Source organism: Dermochelys coriacea, chromosome 15 (assembly GCF_009764565.3).
Source record: "Dermochelys coriacea isolate rDerCor1 chromosome 15, rDerCor1.pri.v4, whole genome shotgun sequence".
NCBI classification, from domain to species: domain Eukaryota; kingdom Metazoa; phylum Chordata; order Testudines; family Dermochelyidae; genus Dermochelys; species Dermochelys coriacea.
Genome location: NC_050082.1, coordinates 15441188 through 15466169, shown reverse-complemented (window position 1 = coordinate 15466169; position 24982 = coordinate 15441188). Strand labels below are relative to the sequence as shown.

Below are 24982 nucleotides of genomic sequence, written 5' to 3'. Positions count from 1 at the left end.
CACCCATTAGGCCTGATCCTTAGCTCAGTTATCTAATGTGCACCTGGAATAACTGGTGAAATCAGTGGAGTTACTCCAGATTCACACTGATGAAACGGAGATGGGAATCTGGCCCTAACAGTACATCACTAGGTGCTTGATATAGTCACTAGTTGTATTCAAGCTGGTATATCCAAACACACTCATTAGAAATGGGCCCAAGGGACAAAAGGGTCCAGAACCACAAATTTAGGGCTGTTTGGACCCATCACTAATGCTGCTAATAGTACAGAACCACGTTATTTATACCACATCATTGGTGTGCTTGGTGTTTCACAGACAAAAAAGAAGGCAAGTTCCTTTCCGCAGGAGGTTATCATCTCAATGAAACCAAACCGCTAACCCAACAATTAGGGACAACAGGTCATGATGCAGGGGAAAGTACAGCTGGAGATGCAACAGGAAGAGTCCTCTTAGACAACACAAGTTTTCAGAGAAAGCGTAGCACACTATTTGTTTTGCTACCTGTTTTTATATAAAGCAGCAGAAGATGGCGCTGAGGCAGAAAAGAGTGGTGGGAAACTAGCTGCAGTAGGTGAGTTTGATGGTTGGAAATTGGAGGAGGTGAGTGAAGATGCATGCAGTGTTAGGTAGGAAACATTAATATGAAGATTGGATACTTAGAGTTAGACAACATAATATTAACTGATACTTTGTTTGTAGAGATAAATTCTCTCTTTATCTACAGCACAAGTACAACACAGCCAGCGGCTATGTAAGCTTCCCCAGTAATGCTCCTCCCATGCAACTCAACCAGGACTTAGCGGGACCACCTGCTTAAGTGGATCATTCAGTCTCTATGCATGTACTTTCCGTGTCCTGCACAGAGATTGCCAACAACCATCTGTAGTGGAGGAGTTTGTACAGGAATCTGTCTCCTGGGCAACAGACTGAGATTCCCAAACTTATTTCACACAGGAGTTACTGAACAGCCACTGGATTTGATCACCAAAACTTTGACTGGATTCAGGTGGGTGACCTTGAAGGGAAAGCTTCAGCAGCATGGAGAGGATCTGGTTTCAGGTGGTGAGGAAGGAGGTAGTCAGAGTAGAACATTTCCCCTCCCATGAAAATAGCAAAGAGGAGAAATGTTTTTCAAACTAATTCTTTTTAGGCTAATGGTGCCCTCTGCTGGCTAGTGGGAGGAGGCTTAACCAAGTGAAATTCCCAGCTGTGAGAATTACTGAGCTCTCTGACAGAGATGGGAGGGCACAAGCTACTCGTCCCAAAGTTCAAGGGTATTTGGGTCCCAGCTGTTCACTCAATATAGTCAGAGTCTGGGTCCAAAATGCCTGCAAGTTCCCAGGGTTTCAGATCCAGGCTTATGACTCAGTCCCATCTCTTGGGGGTAGGTAGGGTAGATCCAGGCAGGGCCTTGCCAGTACACAACATTAATGTCTCACATGTTAGACATGGCCATTATTTTAGTAAGCCAGTGGGAACTGGATCCACTTTCATCCAGTCTCTCTTGGGCATTTCCAAGGCACTTACCTCACTGGGACCTGTGGGGATTTGACACTGGTGTTTGGGAGTCATTGTTTATCAGGACATGACATTGACTTCCCAAGTTGTGTAGATCTGGGACCCAATGCTTCATGGAGGACTCTGCGAGCTGGTGGCAGGCTGCAGAGGGAAAGGCCCAGAGAGTGCTGGAAAAAGATGCAATGTCTGTCTAGTGCAGTGATTCTAAATCAGGGTTATGTACCCCTGGGGGTACGCAGAGGTCTTCCCTGGGGTACATCAACTGATCTAGATATTTGCCTAATTTAACAGGCTACATAAAAAGCACTAGCGAAGTCAGCGCAAACTAAAATTTCATATGACTTGTTTATACTACTCTATATACTATACACTGAAAAACAAGTAAAATATTTATATTTCAATTGATTTATGTTATAATTACAGGTGAGTCGCATCATACGTGCATTTAACTTGCACGAATTCAACTACACACTTGGCAAAGAAAATTAACAAGATACCTGTAAATAGTGCAGGCGATTCCACCCACCATTCCACTCAATGAGCATATGCCCCGGAGTGAGCGTGAGATGGGAGATGTGAATCTGCTGTTCCCGCAGTTGGTCTCAGTTCCCATGTGCCTCTCATAGTGTGAGCATCTTGCCATGCTGAGTGTGATTCTAGTGTTTAAAGATACTGTACATATTTTTCGTAGAACATGGCCCCTAAACACAAGCCAACTACTTCATATGGTGCTCAACTGAAGAAACAGCAATCTGTTCCAATGCTGGAGGAAAAACTGGCCGTGTTGGACTTATTGATAGACGGTATGTGGGTCTCCAACGCGGCGTGTAAATATGGCCGCACCGAATCTAGCATCCATGCCATCAAGATTCGAGAGAGAGAAATTCGCCAAGCTGTGGCATCAAGTGCTCCAGTAACTGCTAAAGTGACGAGCCAGGTGCGTGATAAGACTTTAGTGAAGACTGAAAGGGTGTTAAACTTATGGCTGGAAGACATGAACCGTAAACGTGTGCCTATCGATGGCAACATGTTGTGAGAAAAGGCTCTTCACCTTTACGCGCTGTTCAAACCTCCCGCCGAAGAGGGACAGCCTTCTGATGAGAAGGAATTCAAAGCTAGCCAAGGTTGGCTTAACAGTTTTAGGAACTGTTTCAACCTCAAAAACGTGCAGCCTTCTGGTGAAGCTGCATCTGCCAATGAAGAGGCAGTAAAAGTCTACCCCGAACAATGAAAGAATATTGTAGAAGAAAAGGGCTATCTTCCTGAACAAGTTTTTAATGCTGACGAGACTGGGCTCTTCTGGGAAAAAATGCCCAACTGCACTTACACTTCGAAATCAGAAAGACAAGCCCCTGGCTTCAAAGCAGCTAAAGACCATGTGACTGTGTTGTTTTGTGGCAATGCGGCTGGGCATTTAATAAAGCCGGGCTTGCTCTGCAGGGCTGCAAATCCCCATGCCCTAAAAGGCAAGAACAAAAATCTCCTGCCTGTGTTCTGGCAATCAAATAAAAGGGCTTGGGTGATGGCAGCATTATTTCCGGATTGGTTCCACAAGTGTTTCATTCCAGAGGTCAAGCGGTACCTCGAAGAGAAACAACTTGACTTTAAAGTGTTGCTGATTGTAGACAATGCTCCTGGCCATCCTGAGGCACTCTGGTTTGCGCATAACAACATTGAAGTCGTCTTTCTCCCTCACAATACCACCTCCATCCTCCAACCTCTCGACCAAGGTGTGATTCGCTGTTTCAAGGCCACGTACATGAGGCTTATGTTCTCATGGATGCTGATCCCAATCTTAATGTGATGGAGTCTTGGAAGGCCTTCAACATTGCTGATTGCATCACTTATATTAAACAGGCAATGAATGCAATCAAGCCTGAAACAGTCAATGCATGGTTGCGAAACCTATGGAAAGAATGTGTGAATGATTTTAAGGGTTTCCCGACCATTGACAAAGAAGTGAAACACATTGTTCAGGTGGCCAGGCAAGTGGGTGGTGATGGCTTCGTTGACATCCTTGAGGAAGAAATTGAAGAATTAATTGAGAGCCATAGAGAATCATTGACTAACAAAGAGTGAGAGGAACTGATAAAATCATCTACAGAAGACGAAGATGATGACAATGAACAGGAAGAGCCAGCAAGTTTGCTGAAGTGTTCCAAGCAGCGAAACACTTGAATGATTTCATTTCTGAATACAATCCCTCTATGGAACGAAGCCTCAAAATCACACGTAGTATTACCAACTATTTGAGACCATATCAAGAAATGTTTGAGCAGCTCAAGAGACAACAGCAACAGCTGCCGATCACCATGTTTTTCAAGGAAAAACAACCAGCAGCAGATGAGCCTACACAATCAACTTCTCGAGCTGAGCCAGAGCCAACCACTTTGTCTATGATTCGCTCTCTGTCACCCAAGCTCTCCGTCACCTCCGTCTCCTGGATCGACATCAAGCCCCGACAACCCCCTGTAATTACCTCTTGTAATTAAAAATACAGTACTGTAAAATTATATTTTGCATATGTACTCTTATATACTGTACATTACTGTATACATTATATATATATTACTGTACAGGGTTGTATACACAAAACCATGTACAGTATACTGTACTTTAGGGGCGATTTAAGGGATTTTCAAGGGTAATTTTGACTATATGCGATTTTCGCTTTACATGCTGACTTTAGAACCTAACCCCCACGTAAGATGCAACTCCACTGTATAGGGTAAAAAGGAGATAGTAAGCCATTTTTCAGTAATATGCTGAGACACTTTTGTATTTTCATGCCTAATTTTGTAAGCAAGTTGTTTTTAAGTGAGGTGAAGCTTGGGGGTACGCAAGACAAATCTGACTCCTGAAAGGGGTACAGTCGTCTAGAAAGGTTGAGAGCCCCTGATCTAGTGCCTCATACTCAGGAGGACCATACTCAGCACCACCACATACTGCACGTGAACCAAATGTGGGTCCCCCCAGCGCTGTCCCTCCCTGGCTCTGCCTGTTGCAAGGGGCTGGGGAGGACATCACAGAGCCCCACAGCCTCTCATTCTTCTCACTCGGATTTAGCCCAGACAGATTGAAAATTCTTGGAAGCCCTTGATACTTCCCATTCTGTATCTCAAGGCAGAACCCCCCCTGCCACCACAGCTCCCTCTAGTGACAGTGAAGGCACACTGCGAGCCCGAGGCTCCTAGCCAGCAATCAGCATCTGTGGGTTTGTGGTCAGTGAACAGGCCCGGTCAGTGCATGCTGAAGTGTATCCGCCTCCCTTTATTCGTGCTCTACAATGGGCTAGGGGCCTGAGGGGGAAAGCAGCACCACCTTTGATTTGTTCAGACAGGGAAGAGAAGGGATTATCTGATTAGGGGCCAAAGTAAATGTCCCAAAAGTTCAAGCAATGTTCAGGCCCAGGTGAAAACAAGCCACACAGTGGCCACGGAGATGTGGGGGAGATAAGGGCCCTGGGCTGATTAAAGAAAAAGGCTCATTGTACAAGAGAAATGAAGGGCAAATTGCTCTTTTATTTCCTGCTGGTGTCAGCTGGTGATGAATTAGGGCAGCCCCAGCAAGGAATACGTCTCCCAGCCAAAGGGCAACAGCCAGAAAGCATCTCTGGGGGGACGGTAATACAAATAATAAATAAATAATCACGTCTTTCCAATGAGTCCGTCAGTGAGGCAAAAATTTGGTAGGGCTCAGCTCCACCGGGAGCCCTCACGAAACCGCCATTGCTGACCTCGTTCTATTTTTAGCTCTCGGGTGGAAGAGGAAGCCACGGGGCTGGTGCCATCAGCCGCCAGACAGGGTGGGAAATGTCACCCGAACTGGCAGGGCTGCTTCCCTGCCCGCTGACAAACTGAATGGGGAGGAAGTGGAAGAAAGCTCTTTGCAAAAGATAAATTCTGCTTGCCCTTAACGGGCCTTTCCATGGAGGCGGGGAGAGGGCTGGGGGGGGGGGGGCAATTGCCAAGCTCAGTGCTTTGCACTTGTTGCTCTCCGACTGATCTGAATTTGCAGGGTCATCACTGCGTTCTGTCTCTAGAGCCTGATTCTCGTTTGTATTAAGGCCCCTTTCCATGACTCTCGCAGTGGCCTGGGTGGTGGGAAGGTAAGTTACAGCCCCTTTCTGCTGCCAGAGCCAGTCAGTGAATGCTGCCGGTTAGTGTAAAGGAGGCGGCAGCCCTAGGAATACGAAGTCAGGCTGGCTGCCTGAAATCAAGACTGATTATACTGGTGCTGAAAGGGACTCTGTCTGAACAGCTTAATACAGAGCCCAGATAGGACAAGGAAAGTAACACAGCCATTACTCCTAATGAAGATCCGCTGTAACACATCCTACCGGCTTAATAACCTCCCAGCTACTTTTCTTTGGAGAACAGGACACAGAGGGACAGAGATGGGGTTACCTAACCCACTGGGAGGGCAAATCCAATAGAAAAAGGCAGGACTGCACAAGTGTCTCAGTTTTCCTCAGTACAAAAGGGCCACCATTCAGACGGCTCACCTCCTCCGGCCTTCCCTTCCTAGAAGGTGTTGGGGCCATTGCCAGACTCAGCCGGACCCTGCAAGGTTCTTAGCATCCTCAGTCCACATCGTCTTCAGTGGGAGTGAAGGACGCTCAGCGTTGCATCCCTCCATGCCTGCTGGAGCACATTCTCACTAGGAAACAATCTGGCCCAGGTCTCATGTTTTCTGTATTTTTCTTGGCTCACGGCTTCAGACTACGCAGAGTTAAGAGAGGGAAGACAATTGTTAGCGCCTCCATTCCTTCCCCTGCAGGGGGAAGATTGCTCCCTACAGAACAAGTCCAGTTCTTCATCCTGCCAAGGCTGACCTACCTCAGCAATATCCTCGGCTCCCTTTGGTAGACTCTTCCCCAGTTAGTGACCTCAGTGCTAGGAAAGTTGCTCTGCTGCCTAGCTTTCTCTTCCTCACTTCCATCTTAGTGCAAGCGAGTCTGTTCTGAACCCTTCCACAATTCCTCTCCCTCCTCAGGCTGCCATGTCTGGGACTTTACAAGACTGATGCATAAGTGAAAGCCATGCCAGCCACAGATCACCAACCAACTCCCTCTTCCCACCACTCCCCCCCTTCTGCAAAGCACACAGCTGCTGTTGCCCCATTTTTTGGAAGCCACACAAAATGCCACTCCATCCCAGCTGGCTTTGTTGTGGCTACCGTGTCACTCATTAGCCCAAGCTAAACATACTAGAGCAAATTCTCTCCTGGTGTGAGGTGGTGCAGCTCCCATAGTGCTGTGCCAGTCGACACCAGCAGGGAATTTAGCCCGTTTTAGCTCTTCCCATGCCCCACTTCATTCAGCCCCTTCAAGCACCTGATCATTCTCTTGCTTTTATCTACTCCTTCCAATTTATTTTCAGTTGTACTGGCTGGGGGCACCACAGGAGTAACCCCATGCTGTGAACAAATGAAACCTGCCAGTCACACTTTGCAAGATTGGGAAGTTGGGGGCGTGGGGGGGAAGAGAAAGAGTCTTTGGGTTTATTTATCAAAGGTTTATATGCTCCCTTCCCCCATTCTGCCAGCAAGCTCAAAGGCCAGAGGGTCTCCAGAAGCCTGGCGGAGGGGAGAAGTGGCCACGTAGTGAAGATCTGTGGGGGATCAGGAGGAGGCAGGGCCTGCCAGAGCATGGGGAAGAGTCACGAACAGCCACTCTACATGACATTTCCCTGCCTGAGCCACAGTAACCTACAGCCAGGTGTGCATGAGTTACTGATCCTTCCCAGCAGCCAGGAACTGAGGAGCTCATGTACAAGGGGCGTCGTGAACCCTCATGACTGGGAGCAGCGTGTGCTCCCCACAGGCCTGGCACTGCAGGAGGAGGAGTGGCCACGGCCCTGCACCCCCTCCTTAGGTCCCCTAGAGCTGCTAGAACTTCCCCCACACCTCAGCTGTGCTCTGGGGACACAAAGTGTAGGCCTTTGGCTGCCAGCGAGGCAGGAGTGGAAGTGGGGAGAAGGGGAGGGCTTACTCCACCTGGTCATCTTGAGCAGCTGGGCAAGAGCAGCTCCCGCAGCAGCGAACTAAAGTAGCTCTGCTCCACCCCATCAGCTGGGTCAGGCCACGGGATCTTGCACCCCTGCCCCGTAACTCACAGGGAGGCACTGCTGCTGCAGGGCAGGGCTGGGGAAAGAGACCTGCTACCCTGCCTGCCTCCAAACAAAGCCCCTCTGGATGCAGATGAGCATTTCCCGATGTTTCCCAGGACTCCCAAGCACTGGAGATGTGATGAGCTGGGTTTTTTTTGCTTTGGAGAGCGGGCCCATACCCGTGCTGACAGGTGAGTTGTTTTTAGGCTCTGGGAGTGACTTTAGCAGACCTGCATTACAGAGGGTGATGACAGTAGCAGTTATACAGGTGACTAGGTTTCACCTGTAAGGGGGGGCGAAGGGGATGCTTTAATGTAGGGTATGCCAAGGAAAAGCACCTTCTCTTTATTAACCTCTGACCTCTGCTCATTCCCCCACACCGAGTGAGCTGCAGCCAGTCCTGTAGGTAGAACAGCTACCGCAAGCTGTCCATGCCCAGAGTCACCCTGAGCTCTCGCTTTGCTGTCGCTGACACTGCTAAGCAGGGGCTGGTGTTTGTAACTAATGGCCCTTCCTGAAAGCATGCTGCAGAGATGTGTTTTCTCTCTGGTGGCATTATCAGCAGCAGCTCTCCCCAGGTGCCCTCTTCTTGACTAGACCACAATTAACTCTTGGCCTCAGGCTATAAATCAAGTCAATAAAAGGGTCTGTAAAATAAACACAAACGGGCCTTCCCCTTTCCATTCAGATGTAGTGAAGTGGCAAAGTCCCTTCTTCTCTGCACAGCATAGAGCCCCCGTGCTTCACTGGCCTCCGGAGAGGAGCTCCAAGGTGCTCGGATATTAATACCGGTGACCAGGTCACCGGGATGCTGGTGGCATTCAGGGGAGCATGAGGTGGCTCAGAGGTCATTGCAAGGTCACTTCTGGAGTTTGCATGTAGCAGGCAGGTCGCGTTTCCAGCTCATGACATGGCTCAGGAAACTCCAGGACTGAGCCACAAAGAGGCTTGAAGAGGGGTTATAGAAGCAATGTTATTTTTGTATTCTGTGGCCTGGCCTACCAAAATATAAGACATAAATTTCATCCGAATGACCCAAGCGTGACCACATTGCTTCTCATATTAACAGAGTGAGGATAGCAGCTCTGTAGCTTCCAAGACAAATTCTGCTCTTCAGAGCCACGGGGGTTACAGCTCAGTCTGGTCCTTTGCACTTAGGAGAGTTGTGATTCTTTTTCAGACCTGGGGAGGAGAATGGCAGGTCTACACCCAGCATTATTATTTGTATTACAGTAGTGGCTAGAGACTCCAATGGAGATGAGGGCTCCATTGTGCTAGGTGCTGTATAAGCACCCAGTGAGCGAGTCACAGTCTAAACCAGGGGTTTTCAACCAGTGGTCCCTGAACTCCTGGGGGTCCGCAGACTATGTCTAAGATTTCCAAAGGGGTCTGCACCTCCATTTGAAATTTTTAGGGGTCTGCAAATGACAAAAGGTTGAAAACCCTTGATCTACATAGGTGAGACAAAAGGTGGAAGAGAAAACAGAGGCACAGAGCAGTGACGTGACCTGTCCAAGGCTTGTGGCAAAGGCAACTTTCAAATCCAGGTCTCCCGGCCCAGAGCCTTATCCATTTGGCCATGCAGTAGGCTACAGAGTTGCCAACTGGATCCACCTACCCGGCAGGCAATATCCATCCAGCTCCATCTCCCCCTAAAATAAAGTCACATACAGTGAAACATACACAGTACTCCCATGAGTTCTGCATGCACCCCTGTCTTAACAACCAATCGAATTAACAGCTAACCCAAACTGCACTGCTAAAGATCTTTCTTACCAGGTGACCAATTTTTGCTTGTCTGCTGCCTGGGTGCTTAGACATATGGCACAGCATGTTGCCAGACAAGTGATAAAACGTGAGGTAGGTATAGGGAAGGGATATTAGAACTACCCAGTGCCTCTGGCATGGTGTCCCTGAAGGAAGTTGCTGTCATTTATCTGAGGGCATGTTAAGTCCTCCTTGTCTTATGCTGGCTTTGCATTTATGTCTTTCCACTGACTTACTCCCACCTGAAACCTGGGTAAGCGAGAGGATAATCGGACTCCGTGAGACTCCCTGAATACAATGGAAGGGCACAAACAGTGAAACACCCACACCGAATCTCAGCTGCAGCACTGGCAGGTGGACACTTGTCTTCTCACTGCCTCATCACATGTGGGAGCTCTGTTGCTGCATTGGTGTTGGCCATGAAATTAAGCCAATGTGACTGACTGCATTATCACTGGTGTCTTGAGTCAATCTTAACCCAGCCCTGGCCAATGGTGCTTCTCAGCCCGTCTTCATTTGTTCAAAATGCCAAGGGTTTTCTTACTCTGCTATCACATGCAGGTTCCCTACTTCAAAGTGCTAGGAATTCACTGGTTTCTTTCATAATATAGTGAATGCTGTCTGCAACAATATCTCCAATGTATTTTACTTCATGCCAATCTATCATCTCTTATCGTTATGACTGGGTTATTCTTATTCCTTTCCTCTAGTCACTTCTGGTGTCCTCACTGATTTCATCCTTTCCACAAAGGACAACATTTTATGCCCCAGTTCTATTCCCCTCTTGCCTTGCCTCATTCTTTACCCCCAACATCACAGTCTCACCATCCACTGCTTCATCTCCAATTTTCCTTCTCCTAGAAAAAACTTGGAAAAGGGGGTTTCTTATCTCACTCTCAAAATCACCTCTTTGATCATTTCTAGTGTAGCTTCGGTCCCCTTTCACAACACTTCCTATCTCCATATGGCCATAGATCTCCTTTCATCTGATCAGGCCTCATCTTTGACCTCAGTACTGCTTATTTGCGACTATCCACCCTGACATCCTCCTGGGTTGCCCAGCACAGCTGTGAGGAGTCTCAGCTTGGATGTAGTGAAACTGGAAAAGCAAAATGCCTCCGTTTTGTTGACTAGAAATAGTGACTCTTCTGCCACTAGCCCCCATCATCACTATGGTGACTCCCCAGGTGCCATCTGTGGACCCCTTTTCTTTACATCTCAGTCACATTTGTGAACTCAGAGTTTCACTCCTGTGCAGGTGGTATTCAAATCTGTAGGCCCTTCGTTGGTTCACTTCTATCTCCACTCATAAAGGAACCTGTTCTTTTCCCGCTACATTCTCCTTAAATCCCATCTCTCCACACTTCAGACTGTGGTAAAGAATCTTCTCTCAGCACACCCAGAGGCAGGGAGACACCATCTTCATTCTCAGAAATCACTGCTGGCTCCCAGAAAACAGTACAAATCCTCCATCTTTAAGGGCACTATTAACCTCCCCTTACATTTCTGACATCGTCTCTTCCTGCTGTTCACCCCACTCCCTACACTCCTGGAATGGCAGATGCACTTTTCCCTCTCTCTGTCTCTCCACACTGGGGAATAGATCTTTCCTCCAGGTTCTGCCAACTAGGTGATATGGCATCCCTGCCTTTTTGGTCCTAACTCCTACCATAACTCTAGACACAGTACATATGATACCAAATACTGACACCTCCAGACCATTCTGAGGGCAGGAAGTTATTTTGTGATAACAAAGGACAATGTTAAAAAAATACATAGTGTTGTCTTAGATCTGCTGGTTACTAAATACCCCTTAGGTTCTGAGGAAATAAAGTATTTCCACCTGGAGCCTGAACAGATCCTGGAAGTAGAATACTGTGTTTCTGGCTAGGCTGTCAGCAGCAGGCACCACAGATATAACCTTTAGGTCTCACTTTGTGAATGTCTATTCCAAACTAAAGGGTGCAGATCTGCTAACCCAGGCTGGAGCAGGCTCACCAATCTCTCTTCATGGCCCAGCAACTAGTAAAGGGAGACAGAGTACAACACTGAGTCAATGTGGGTTACAGAAAGGCCCTGGGCCAAGGGGATCAAAATCTTAGAGGGTGAAAAAAAATGTTGCCCTCCTATTCCCCCAAAAATCACAACTCTCTCCGAGATCCTCAGCTGGTGTAAATCAGCATCACTCCGCTGCGGCCACTGGAGTTGCATCCATTTACATCAACCGAGGATCTGACACTTACAAAAAATCCCCAGGGGAAAACGTTTTAAGCGTATGCCTTCCAGCAAGTGGGGATGAGGGAGAGAGGGGTTAAAACCCTTTTCAGCAGCTCTCCCCTGGTGACTCTCCTTCTGTGTTGATTGCGGGTTTGCAAATGAATGCTCATTTCAGAGGCTCAGGCTCACTGGAGGCATTGAAAAATATAGAAAAAGGTTTTGTGGGGGGGGGGTGATCTTCCTCTGAGCCTTTGTCTGCCCTGTATAGAAGGGGCACTGTAACAATGCTCTTGTGTTTGTCCAGTTAATTACGGAACAATGCAAGGCCCAGCTGACTGTGATGGATTGTTGATTTACAAGATAGGCGTGTGATAGCCAAAGAATAGTAATTACATGAGTGCTTCCACGCTGCCTATACAGCCAACTGTTTGGTGAAGGAAAAGAAGCCTTCATATCTGCCTTCCCCTACTAGATAAGAGCAGAATGCCACACAGTCCTGGGTAAACAAGGCAGCTCAGCCTCACTCGTCTTGAGTGGATGCCAGCCCTTCTTCCCCCCCCCCCCCACCTGGCCTGCGTGCTGGGGGTTCTTCTCTGGAGCAGGTACAATAGGCTGGAGGTAATGGACTCTCAGCCAGTGGTCACCTTTGCTAAAGGGAGGGCATCTCCAGCGGGGAGATAAGGATCGCCAGAAGTGAGGGCCACAGGCCAAGTGGACAATGGCAGGGCTTAGGCCACAAAGCCATTCATCATGTGGGAACAAAGCAGTTGTCAGCTGGGACGGCTGCATCCTCCAGGCATGTCAGCCAGGGAGCGAGTTTGATGACAAGCCAGTCAAGGGCTGAGGAAGCCTCAAGGAAGATGCACTTTCAAGAGAAGAAGAAAGGAAAAGCCACAGCGGAGGCAATCCCCCCCCCCCCCACACACACACACAGAACAGCCAACCTGCCTCTCAAATGTCTTTCAGGTGAAGGAAACTTAAATGCCTCTTAATATGGGGGGGGGGGATTGGCCTAGGAGGTAGGCAGGAGTTTGGTTTAGCCCAACAGTCTTCCAATGCTCATGAATTGCCATTCAAATACTTGGCAGAGTTGGACTAAAAATTCAGGTTTCAGAGTTTCCTCCTTTCCCCCCCCTGCTGCTGGTGATGGCTTATCTTAAGTGATCACTCTCCTTACAGTGTGTATGATAAACCCATTGTTTCATGTTCTCTGTGTGTGTATATAAATCTCTCCTCTGTTTTTTTCCACCAAATGCATCCGATGAAGTGAGCTGTAGCTCACGAAAGCTTATGCTCTAATAAATTTGTTAGTCTCTAAGGTGCCACAAGTACTCTTTTTACTAAAAATTCAGGATCTGAAAATTTGAGGAAGAGCAAAGCTGGATTTATTTCTCTTAGTTTTAAAAGGAGTGATCCTTTCGCATAGCTGTAGCTTCATGGCTCTGCATGTTCGGACAACAAGCATCTGTAGGCAACCTGCCTCTCCATTCCCTGCTTCTCCACAGCTTCAGTTCCCACACTCTGATCATGGCACCTGGAAGAAATGGACCAGCCACTGATTGCACTCTGTTCCATGAATAAACAAGAGCAAGGGGGTACTTCATTCCACAGAACTACTTCAAAGCAAGGGGAGCAACTGGAAATTTGGTCAGACACATGGGCCAATCTTTACCCCTCCCTGGCCTGCCAGAATCTCCCCCTTTATCCGCAGTGCAATCACCCTACAAACTCTTACTCACATGTGTAGTCTTTACTCACAGGTTTAGCCCCATGGAAGTCAATCTTGCAGGAGCAGGGGCCTTTCTGGTGAATTCTGGATGAAAATGCTGCAGGAAGCATCTTTCTGATTCGAATACTGGCCAGAAAGCAGACATGAAAACCCACATACCTGAGCATTTCGAAATCTCCAAGAGCTGCTCGGTTGTGAGGAAGGACGACAGTTTGGGGAGTGGGGGGGGCAGTGCGTGTCCTGTTTGAAGTCTGGCTCAAGTCAAACAAGAGCTGACACCATCTCACCCATCCCTGCGTGCAAAAAGGCTGCATGCATTATGTTACATGGAGACAGGGGCTCAAGGTGCAAAATTTTGGATCAGGATTTTCTACACCCTATCATTTTGGGACTGGCTGGATCTGGGGTTTCTTCCTTAGGCACATTATGAAGGAAGCGGCCATTCACAGAATGGGAATGCAGATTCAAATCCAAATTTGTGAATCCCCCAGATCTCCAGGACATTTGGATCCAGGGCTCTCCTTAGGGCCCATCTCAAATTATAAAGAGCTCTCTCTTCATACTTCTCTTTACAGCACCTGGGACTTTCCTTCTCTGTGTCCTGTTTGGTGACCTTTTTGCTTATTTTTCTGCAGTCGGGAGAGATGCCACGAAGCTGGAGCTGGGCCCTTCCACCTATTAATCAAAAGCTACAAGCACTCTGCAGGGAGACAAAACCTTGGTGTGTTTTCTCCAATATTCCTGGAGCAAGGCAAGGAGGGTAGGGGTAGCTGGGCCAAGGAGCCCCGTTTAGATTAACATTTTATTCCGAGGCCTATTAATCAAAGTCAGAAGTAGCGTGAAGCGGCACCAGGGGAGAAAAACGGCTGGACAACCAAGGCTTTTTTTTTTTTTTTTTAAAAAGGAAAAAAAAAAGCTCAGCTTGTCCTGATTTATTGCAACTCAGTCACACCACTGGATAGATCGAGGCTGCTGAATCTCGCCCTCCCCCCAGCTTTGGCCATCCAGGTAAACTCTGGCTTTTCTCATGTCAAGCAAACCCTGGGGCAGGGAGGTGGAGGGCTGCAATCAAAAAGGTCCCTGTCTATTTCTCCGGAGCGTTTTGCATTTTCATGCAGGCCCATACTTTTTAATTATTAATGTGAGTAACTAGAGCTTCTGGATTCTTTCTTTGCATGAAGAGAGATACTCAGCTAACGGTACTGCCCCGGCCTTGCAAGAGTCTTTTGGAGAGGAGTGACCTGCCCCATGCAGGAGATAAATGGCCCTGTATAGATGAAGAGATCTGCATGGCACTGAAAGGAATCGGGGATGTACAGGTCTGGGCTGGAACAATCCAGTACTTGTTCCTTCCCAGACTTCAGTGCTCCAGCCCCAAACAGCCAGCAAAAGTCTGTGGCCATGACCCAAGCGCGGGGGCTCCAGTTTTACTAACCTGAGAATATGGGAATGCACCAGGCTGGGAGCAATTTAAGAGATCATTTTTTAAAGTCTTTAGACTAGACACGGTGAGGGGAGGAATCAGTCCCCCTCTCTCCATGAGTGGGGATATCTGGGCCAGGCCGAGAATTCAGCCATGGCCACACGGTATGAGATACTGAGTGAGAGTCTAGAACACGACATCCCTCAGCTGTTCCCCAGACAGGGAGTCCAGGTATGGTTTGTGAGGAGACCTCTGAAACCTGCAGGGACAGGAAGGGATTTGGGCCTCTGCTCTTGAAGAAGGGTAACGCCATGGAGAATATTGTCTCTGTGCTTCTGGCCAGCAGTGCTGTGAAAACCTAATTGAGCCAAGAGGAAAACCTCCTGCTCCTCAGTCTCCCACTGAAGGCCACTGTCTCAGCTGGAAGGCCAATGCTCTGACTGGTCACGTACGTCTGTTCCCTAAATGGCTACGGGAGGGGAGGGACTGCTGCCTTCACAAAGACACATGGCAAAGCCTTCCACTGCCAGGGTTCACATTGGGGCAGTGTCTTTATTTGTCCTAGAAGACCCCGACTGCAAGGAGTGAGGAGCTAAGCCCCCAGGAGCACCTGCCCCTTACAACACAAAGCAGGCTCAGTGAGTCAGGGTGGCAGGTCAGAAGCCAGAGAGGGAGTCAAGAAGGATCAAGCAAGTCAGCCGGCAGCATGAACCTTGCAGGTGGTAAATGCCCTCGCTAGAGGACATCGTGGCCTCTCCCCTGTTGTAACGTGAGACATGACCCTCAAAAATGGTCAATATGCCGAGATAATTATGGCATGTCCGTCTCCCCGGACCATCAGGTCTGAGGGCGGGAAGCCATGCTCCTGCAGAACAGATTGTGCGGTTCTCGCAAGGAGGCTCCCTTCTCGGCAGCATCGGGTTGACCAGCCCTCCAACTCTCAGTCCCCTTGGCTGTGCAGAGGCGAGGGCATTGGTGGAACTCAATCCTCCCCGTCCTCTCCGACCCCATCATACAAAGACCTGGGGGAAGAGCTGGGTTTGTCCTGTATGGATACATGAGGTGCCAGAAAAACAAAAAGTGGCCTGTGGAATGGATCTAGTTTACCATAACGAATGGCCTGGCCCTAGCAGGAGGTTAATTAAGTCTGGCAGCTGAAGGCAGGAGAAATCTCAGCTTCATCCATTGGACCACCTAGCCATGGTTGGGGAGGGGGGTGGGCAAACCGCAGGAGCAAAGGTCCTTCTGCAAACACATGTGAAAAGCTTGGCTGGACTTGTGTCACAGTCCCGCAGGAGGAACATGAGACCGAGTCAGCGGCACAGCGTCCCTCGGGGAGAGAGCAACACAGACACAGAGAAGCTAGAAAAATGCAGCCACAGCACGTCCCACAGCAGAATGGTGACGCTAGGCAAAAAGGGGCACCCCGATAAAGCCTGCTCTCCTGCCAGCACTGGGAGAGCCCTTCCTGTCCAGCCTCCAGGGTGGGGAGAGGGCAGGGAGAGGCAAGAGGCAAAAAGAAAGGGAGGGCCAAGGAACGAGCAGAGAAGGGCTGAGGGGTACGAGAACAGAAGGGAGCCAGGGACAGCAGAAAGGAACCAGAGGAGGAAAGATGGCTGAGGGGCCACGCCTGGGCCCCGAAGGCAGCACTCCTAGCAGGTTGCGAGGTGGAACAGAGCGCGTTGGGTTACGCCGCACTGGGGCCCCAGAAGCAGAACGCTGAGCAGGAGGATGGGCTCTTTGCTCTTTGATGGCATGAATGCAGCACACCTCAGCTTGGAGAACTTGGGACAGATTTTCCCCACTCTAGTTCTGCTGCCTGATGGGACTGCCAGCCTCCCGATCCTTGCTCCAGCACTGCTTTGGGACCGGGCAATGTTTGGGTCCTAGCCCCAGTGTCCAGTGCACCTGTACTTACTGCAACTACCACTGCATAGTGACCATTCTGGGGGCAGCATTTCAACAGGGACAAGGCCCTGACGCCCTTTGCAGGTTTGTTGTGGGCAGAGGAGACCAGGCGGAGAGTTACAGATGTCCACACCCCTGAACAATCCACAAGCCATTTCGTGCTCAATGACACCACAGCTAGAAAAGTCCCTCCCGGGGTCCAAGGCCATCTCAGCACTGCGCCACATAGTGTGCAGAGAGAAAGTCCATTTCTCTCCCCGCCCCCCTGACAACACTTGAATGTTTGCAGGTGGGGTGACTGATGGAAGGTGACATACAGCAGAATCCTTAGTCCCCAAAGCATCAGTGAGACAAACTCCGCCACGCTGCAAAGTTGCTACATGTCTCGGTGACCCAGCATGCTGCAGCCTTATCACACAGCCACCGAAGTCATGGTGTCGCCCCACGACAACAGCTCAGCAACGTGTCAGGTGACATTGACACCTCCAGCCAGCCCACCCCGCCACACAAACCGGGGGTGATCACAGGCACTGTCCCGCCCGCTACTGGGGAAAACCAAAGGCTGAACCTCTAATGCCCAGTTACCAGAGACTTGGTGAAGCACAGAGCCTGGCATCCCCTTTGTAAGCCAGCTCTTGTAAAGGCAGCAGAGAGAAGGAAAGTTCTATAGAAATAACCAAGTGCGGTGGTCTTCCACTATTTCCTTGTATTGCAGGGAGGGTGGACCAATGGGCAGAGCACTGCATTGTGACTCAGGAGACCTGAGTGCTATTCCTGGCTAAGCTACTGGCTGACCTGGGGCAAGTCACAACCCCTCTCTGTGCCTCAGTTTCTCCAATTGTAAAATGAGGATAACAATCCTGACTTCCTCTGTAAAGCACTGTAAGATCTATGTCCTCGGTGTTATATTATCCTGTGCCCTGCCTGGTTCCCTTAAACAGCAGGGTCATCACAGGCTAGGTAGACAATGTGCATGCTCACAGTGTCAGCTGATGGCACCTTCCTCATAACTGATGCCCCAGGTGCCTGTACTAAGCTGCAAAGTACAGGACCACTCAAGAGGTAAACTGGGCAAAAATACATCGAGCTCATGTTAGGAAATGATAAAAAAAAAAGCCGGCAGATGAAGGTGTGTGACTCTGATACAGGACCCCTCTGTGTAATGAAAGGAAAAGGAGACGGGAGCGAATGGAACGTGTAAATTATTCCTTGCCTCGTAGATTACAATAAATATCACAGTCTGTTAAATATGTGAGGAAGATATTAGAGTAAAACGATTTAAACACCGTGCACGGGGTTCAAATGGAACAGGCTGAATGGAGCAGGGAGGGCGAGGAGGAAGGAATAAAGGCCAGGCATCTGCAGCTGGGCCCCAGGAACACATTTTGAGAAAACCCTGCCATTCAAAGCAACCAGATACCTTTCAAAAGCCAAGAAATCACTCTTCAGCCATATCCTCAAGAGCCGAGATGTAAGCAGGTGGCATTTCCCCCCGGCTTTGAACAGTCTAAACACAATTGTCACCACACTGAGTTCTTCCACAATGCATTTCAACCATAGATCTCACAGCACTGAGTACAAACTTGGCCCATGGCTGGCTTTGTTGGCAACTCAGCTAACAACAAACAAACTTCAGCCTCAGCTTTCTCCTCAAGTTTAGTCATTCCTAGGCCTTCCCCGCAGGATCTGCTCTGCCCCCACCCATAATTCCCTCTGCCTCCAGATACCCTGATGTCTCTTATAACCAAGGCTGTACTGGTATCCTAATGCCATGGTATTTGACCCTTTCTCTCCCCATCTTTCATTGCTTCAAATTTTATTCCAGGAACTACGTTTTCATTTTAAAAGATTATGCTTCTAGCCCTAATGGGTGTGAAGATAACCTGGAAAATGTGACAAGCCAAACAAAAAGTGTTGGCTTCTTGAGTCCACAAACAGCTGAAGCCTGAAACAGCTCTGAGAAATCTGAATTGCCTCCATTGCCTCAACAATGGGGTTGTTAATTCTGAAACCTAATGATGACAGTGTACATGTCAGGTTTCAGAGTAGCAGCCGTGTTAGTCTGTATTCACAAAAAGAAAAGGAGTACTTGTGGCACCTTAGAGACTAACAAATTTATTAGAGCATAAGTTTTCGTGAGCTACAGCTCACTTCATTGGATGCATTTGGTGGAAAAAAAAAAAACACCAAATTTTTCCACCAAGTGCATACGATGAAGTGAGCTCTAGCTCACGAAAGCTTATGCTCTAATAAATTTGTTAGTCTCTAAGGTGCCACAAGTACTCCTTTTCTTTTAGTGTACATGTCGACATTGTTAGCTGTGTCACTTCTGGTCATGTAAGCGGGAACATCTTAGCTCATGTGCCGACCTCACAATCCTTCGCAGCCATCCATACTTCAGCAGATGCCCCCAGGCTACTTTCCTAAACCTCCAGCTGAGCCACTGACAACTTCATGTGTGTTGTCAGCACAAACCTCCCTGGCATACCAAAGCCCCATAATCTGGGGACAACATAAAAGAAATTGAATTTACCATCAGCTGCGACAACATGGGGCTAATGATCTGATTTCATTACCTGTTTTCTGATTTAATTGAAAACCATCATTTTAAAATTGAAATGAAGTTGCCTCTGAATTTCCAGCCTGCTGCACCAGAATCCAGGGCCCTTGCCTCAGAACTTTGGTCCCGTTTGTCACCAAGCCCAGGGTCCTGCTTAGGTTCTGATTGGAGCTAACAAGATTCACCTGTCAACAGTAATTATCCCACATCTTTACTTGGGCTCCCAGCATCTAGGGGCCGTATGACTATACAGAGGAGCCCTGCGTTGCTGTGCCGGGTTCCGAACCTGCCTCACAAGATCAAGAATCAGCCCTGGTTTAGCTTTATCCACAGAGGTGAATGAGCTCCAGCAGAGAGAGGAACATCCTGGCATTCCCCCTTCAAGCCAAGCTACGTCCTTTTACCCTTATCAGTCTGGCCACTCGCTTTCTCTCTATGGTTATTGCTCAGTGAATAGCAAACCCTTCCTCATGTGAACAATGTTCAGTACGGAGCTGGTCAAACTACTCATTGCCAATATGCAGGGGTGAAAGTAAGTCGAGTGACTTACCGGTACTCTGGGGCCAACTCTGGCCCCTGGAAGGGGCAGGGCCTAGGGCAGAAGGGGCAGGGTTGAGGGGGTCAGAGCCAGCCCCAGTCCACCCTGTAAGGTAAGTGCCCCCCCACCGGGGTAGCAGCAGCAGCCCAGGGCTCCGGGGGCTATTTAAAGGGCCCAGGGCTCCCCTCTTCTACCAGCCTGGCCCTTTAAATAGCCGCTACCCCAGGGCTCCAGGGGCTATTTAAAGGGCCCGCAGCTCCCCTGCTTCTACTGCCTCGGTCCTTTAAATAGCCGCGGCGGGACTCTAGCAGCTATTTAAAAGGCCCAGGCAATAGAAGCAGGGGAGTCCCAGGCCCTTTAAATTGCCCCTTTAAATTTAAAAAGCCGCTACCCCAGGGCTCCAGCAGCAGGGCTCTGGAGGCAATTTAAAGGGCCTGGGGCTCCAGCCACTGCTGGGAGCCCCAGGCCCTTTAAATTGCCCCCTGGGGAAGCCGGGCTGCCCCAGTACAGTGCACCGGCTCTTACCGGTACGCCGTACCGGGGCGTACCGGCTTACTTTCACCTCTGCCAATATGTCACCCATCACATTTGGCCCTCTTTTGGGCTCCCCACTGATGCCAATACCTGCAAAACCATAAAGGTTTGCCCAAAAGCCCACGTGAACACACGTCAGCCTAAGGGGTGTTGCACACTATGTGCTTTGACTATTGTGACTGGGGTGTCCAATTCCCCACCTCCATGGTATTGTTTCTGCTCTTCAATTGGGTGTTGGAACCTTTTCCAAACAGCAGAACAACTAGTAACAACTGCTGGACAGCAAACAGTGAATGCTCTTGTTCCGGAACCACGTGACTCTAGGTCTCTGTGCATTGTCGCCCTGCAAACATTCCTGCCAACTCAAAACTCCTATCCGAGAATAACAAACAGTTCTGAACATGATCGAACCCAGCCACAGTGCAGAATTCGAATCAGCATCTGTGACCGTTGTGTTTGCAGCATTCTGCTGGCTCTGGCTGCATCCAAACCCTTCCCACCCACCAGGAGAGGAGGAGGGAAAGGGCACAGAATGACTGAACCGCTTCCCTGCTTTAGAACAGCCAGTGGGTTTAACGAACTTGGGTTTCCCTGCCATTGTACCCCCCTTTGCTGGCCACATACAACTGTTATGCTACAGCAGCAGCCCAAACCCTGCAATAGCCCAGGGCAGGGCGAATGGAGTCCTTGAGTACTGGTCAATAAGGGGAACTTTGGTGAACAAAGTCTGGCACCCAGGGATTCAGCACAAGGGCAGCAGCAAGGAGAAACAGCTGGCGAGAGTGGACAGCGAGGATTGTGGGATTTCCCATTCTTCCTGGTACTTGCTAAGAAGAGGAAATAATGCAAATTCCCTGGGAAACGGACCCACTCCGGGTGGGCAGTGCCCAGCTTTTAACGGCACCCGCTGCATGGCTGTTAGCTCAGGCAAGTCTCCTGGCATCTCTTCTCCAAAGCAGGCCCCCAGGACAGCAGCAAGGGTGAGGCTGATCCCCGGCGACCATTCCACTTGACGTATGTGTTAGTCTGAGCAGTGATGTTCCCAATTGGAGCCGATTCCCATTCAGTGTCAGTAACAACCGTCCCCAGGCACTTTTACACCATGAGAGAGAGCACATTACCTCCAGCGGGGCTCAGCTCAGTCCCGCTAACACCCCCGCAACGTGGGGGTTCAATGAGAGTTCATCTTCCCACCCTTAGACTCACCCTGCAGGGCTCTCCCTGGGGTTGGCGGAACTGGGCCTTTAGCTCTGCCGCCAGATAGGGCTCTCCTCTTTATACACTGGGTTTGGCTCTTCCTATCCCAGACTGTCCTCTGCAGCGTGGGGGGGAATGAGGGGATTCTTAGTGCCCTCCCCCCCAATCCCAGAGGGACGCTCCTGTTTGATGTGCACTCAAGCTGTTTCCTGGCTAGGGAGATGCCCCCTCCCCAGCTGACGTTTCCTTTGAAAGGAGAGAGACGCAGCTGGGCTGCGGACACCCATGTCGACATGTGGAACTCAACACCTCCCAGAGCACTGAGAGTGCTTCCAAGGGAGCTCCTGCATACCCCTACGGTAAACAAGTCCCCAGTGGCTGAGTGACACAAGGCCTCTGCTTTCCAGGGGAGCAGCCCAGGCTGTAGCTGGTCCTGCTGTGGCCCAGGTGCACTTAATGCCACTCTTCCAAAGGAGAAGACAAAAATATAGCCCTGACTTAGGCCAGACAGAGCCCCTCTGGGGGATCTATTTGCAGCAGGAACATAGCTCCCATGTGGGACTGTAACTCCCCTCTGCCATAAGGCCTACACATGGCCAGGCAGCAGGGTGCTGGTGCTTCTGCTGATTCAGCTAATCAGGGTTATTTCATTGTTTGCCTTCTCCTTCCCCCTGTTTGTTCCAGCTACCTGCTGGCATCTCGTGGGTTCCCTGCTCTTTGGAGCAAGGACTGACTTTTTATTATACAGCATGTAGAGATGGTTGGAAGTTTTTTGACAAAACATTTATTCATCAGAAAATGCCAGTTCATCAAAACCAAGCCTGTTTATGGGAAGAGGTCGGTGTTGACAAATTTCCCATTTTGGAAATTTCGGGGGGGGAGGGGATGGGGGGGGGAGTCCTGCTTCCACATTTGCCAAACTAAAAAGTTTCATTTTTCCAGTTAAAGCAACCTTTTGTTTCAAAATTTAAGTTAATTGATCATTCTAAAATGTTTTTAAAAGGTCAAAATCAAAATGAAAAGTTTAAAAATGTTCAAAACCAAAACATTGCAATTGATCTGATCCCAAAAAAATGTTTGGATTTTTGGTTTGTGAAAATATTCAAGATTTCTACTTGTCATCCTGGGAAACTCGTTCCGAGTATTGAAAAGTCTCATGAGACAGAAAAACTATTTCTCACCCAGCTCTACCTGTATGATTGTACAGTGCCTAGCACACTGGGCCCCTGAAGATATCTGATCACAGACGGCTCTTTAATGCAGCAGACAAAGGCATAACAAGATCTAATTGCTGGCCACTGAAGCAACACAAATTTGGACTAGAAACAAGGCACAGGTTTTTCCTCATAGGGAAGGTAATGAACACTGGAACAACTTACCTACAGGTGTGGTGGACTCTCCATCACTTGAAGCCTTTACATCAAGACAGGATGCCTTTCTAGAAGAAATGCTCTAGCTCAACCAGAAGTTATGGATTTGATGAAGTAATCACGGGTGAAATTCTAAAGCCTGCGTTGCTCTGGAAATCAGATGAAGAAATCATCAGAAAGAATCAGAAAAAGATGACCACAATGGTCCCTGTAGGTGCTTCTGCGACACAAATAATAAAGGCTAAGAACAATAAGTAGTAACACATTCAAGCTCGATTTCTGACAAAACAATAGAGACTAGCAGAGTCTGGATCTGCATCCTTGTCTCCTCACAGTTTGGGTCCTTGGGTTTTGATTCAGGCCCATTGCTACTGAATGGGTTTTGGTGCTGTTTGAACCGAAGGGACTGGATGGCTCAAGGGCTTGGATTGCTCTAGACTAATTATTTGAATCCAGCTCAAGTGATAGCATCCAGAAAGTCTTACTAGGAGATTACAGCAGTCGAGTGGAATGAATTCAGTGGTCTCAGTTCAGTCTGTAATGGACAAAGACAGATTAAAAAAAAACCCAACATCCTCACAAACCAGGACACAGCTGGTGGTCTCAGCAAACTGGCCCAAGGGCTATACAGGCTGTGCACATTGAAATGGTCTCTTGGGTTGTCTCCAGGTTTCTTTGGAGTCATTAAGAAAAGTCATCAATGAGTGTAGGAGAGGGGAGGGACAACTGTTGTCCCATTCCCCAGAATAGATATCAGCCCCCAGACTGGCAACGCCCACCCCGTGGGCTGAGACAGGTGCAGACATTGAGTCAGAACATCCCCCCCCAGTGCATGACACACACTCACCCGTCTCTGTGTTCCTCTTCCCGGCACGGGCCTCAGGCAGAGCGCAGGCCTCGGTGCAGCTTGGTCTGTCGCCTTCAGTCAGCTTTCACATCTCTACCTAGAATGAAGATCCTTGCGGAGTTATTAAAACCCCCCACCCTTCCCTTTGGGACTGGAGCAAAGTGCAGGCCCCTGCTGTTGGGGTGTCGGGGTAGGGGGCATTGTTTGCAGCTCCAGATAATAAAATCTGCACCTGCCTGGGCTGGGTTCCCCTCCTGAGGCCCAGTCCTGCAATCCCTATGTAGGCAAAGTGAAGGGGCATTAAGCAGGACTGCAGGGGTGGGGGTTCCTCATGCCGCCTGCATAACCTGCCCACACTCCCATATCCACATTTCCTCTCCCCACCCCCTGCCAGGCAGCAGGGAACAAACTTCCAACATCAAACCTCAGTCCCTCCTGTGGAAAAACCAGTCTGTGCTTGTGGAATTGAAGCCTGTATCATAACGCACTGCACAAGGGGACCACGTTAAGGGCATACAGGAAACCTTAACTCTGCCATTTCCAAACTTTTGAACACTGGACTTTGCATTATTCTTTTCACCCAGGTTTTCGGGTGGAGTATATCAGAGGCTGCCCCGCCCCTCCACACACACACACCAATTTGCTCAGCGCACAATGACAAGGAGAAGCATTTCTCCCCCCCAAGGCCATGATATTTGACCCCTCTCTGAATCTGACCCTCTTCTCTGACCCAGCCCAGGCCACTCGCTAGTCACTAGCATTGAGAGCTCCTAGCTCTTCAGCCGGAGCAAGAAATAGCACCCAAAGCATGACCATTGCCATCAAGGTGGTTTTTTAGTTCAGATCAACAAATGCCGACAGCCCAGATATGAAGCCTCCACCAGAGAGGGCAAGAGAGCACAGGGACTCCCTCTGCACCTGAGCTGAAATACCAAATGGCAGCTACCCCTCCAGCTGGTAGAGAGATTCCCCTGCATTTAAAGGTGCAGTGCACAGCCAACAGAATGATGCCTTTTGCATGCTCTGTGCAAAGGGGGAACTGAAGATTAATGAAGGGTGTGTTTGACAAATGGGGACCGAGGAAGCAAACAGGGGCATCAGCGTTTTGCCTTTGAAGGCCTGCCTTCAAAGCTGGATTTTTGGTCCAAGGGTAATGAATTTGAAGGTCTCACTCTAGCTGGCTTGCTACAGGTCTCAGTTCAGGAGACGCCCAGGGATGCAATAACAGGGTATGTTTTAGGTAAGAATTGAGGAACACTGG

At 49.1% G+C, this 24982-nt stretch overlaps 1 long non-coding RNA gene across 1 annotated transcript in view; it reads right to left on the bottom strand.

Moving 5' to 3' along the window:
• LOC122456776 overlaps positions 1 to 24982 on the bottom strand; it is a 134120-nt gene that overhangs the window by 100958 nt on the left and 8180 nt on the right. Inside the window, exons 2-4 of the long non-coding RNA XR_006275832.1 lie at positions 23722 to 23818; positions 22884 to 23023; positions 6026 to 6242 (exon numbers count right to left, since the gene is read on the bottom strand). This is a non-coding gene — a long non-coding RNA (uncharacterized LOC122456776). The remainder of the gene's footprint in view (positions 1 to 6025; positions 6243 to 22883; positions 23024 to 23721; positions 23819 to 24982) is intronic.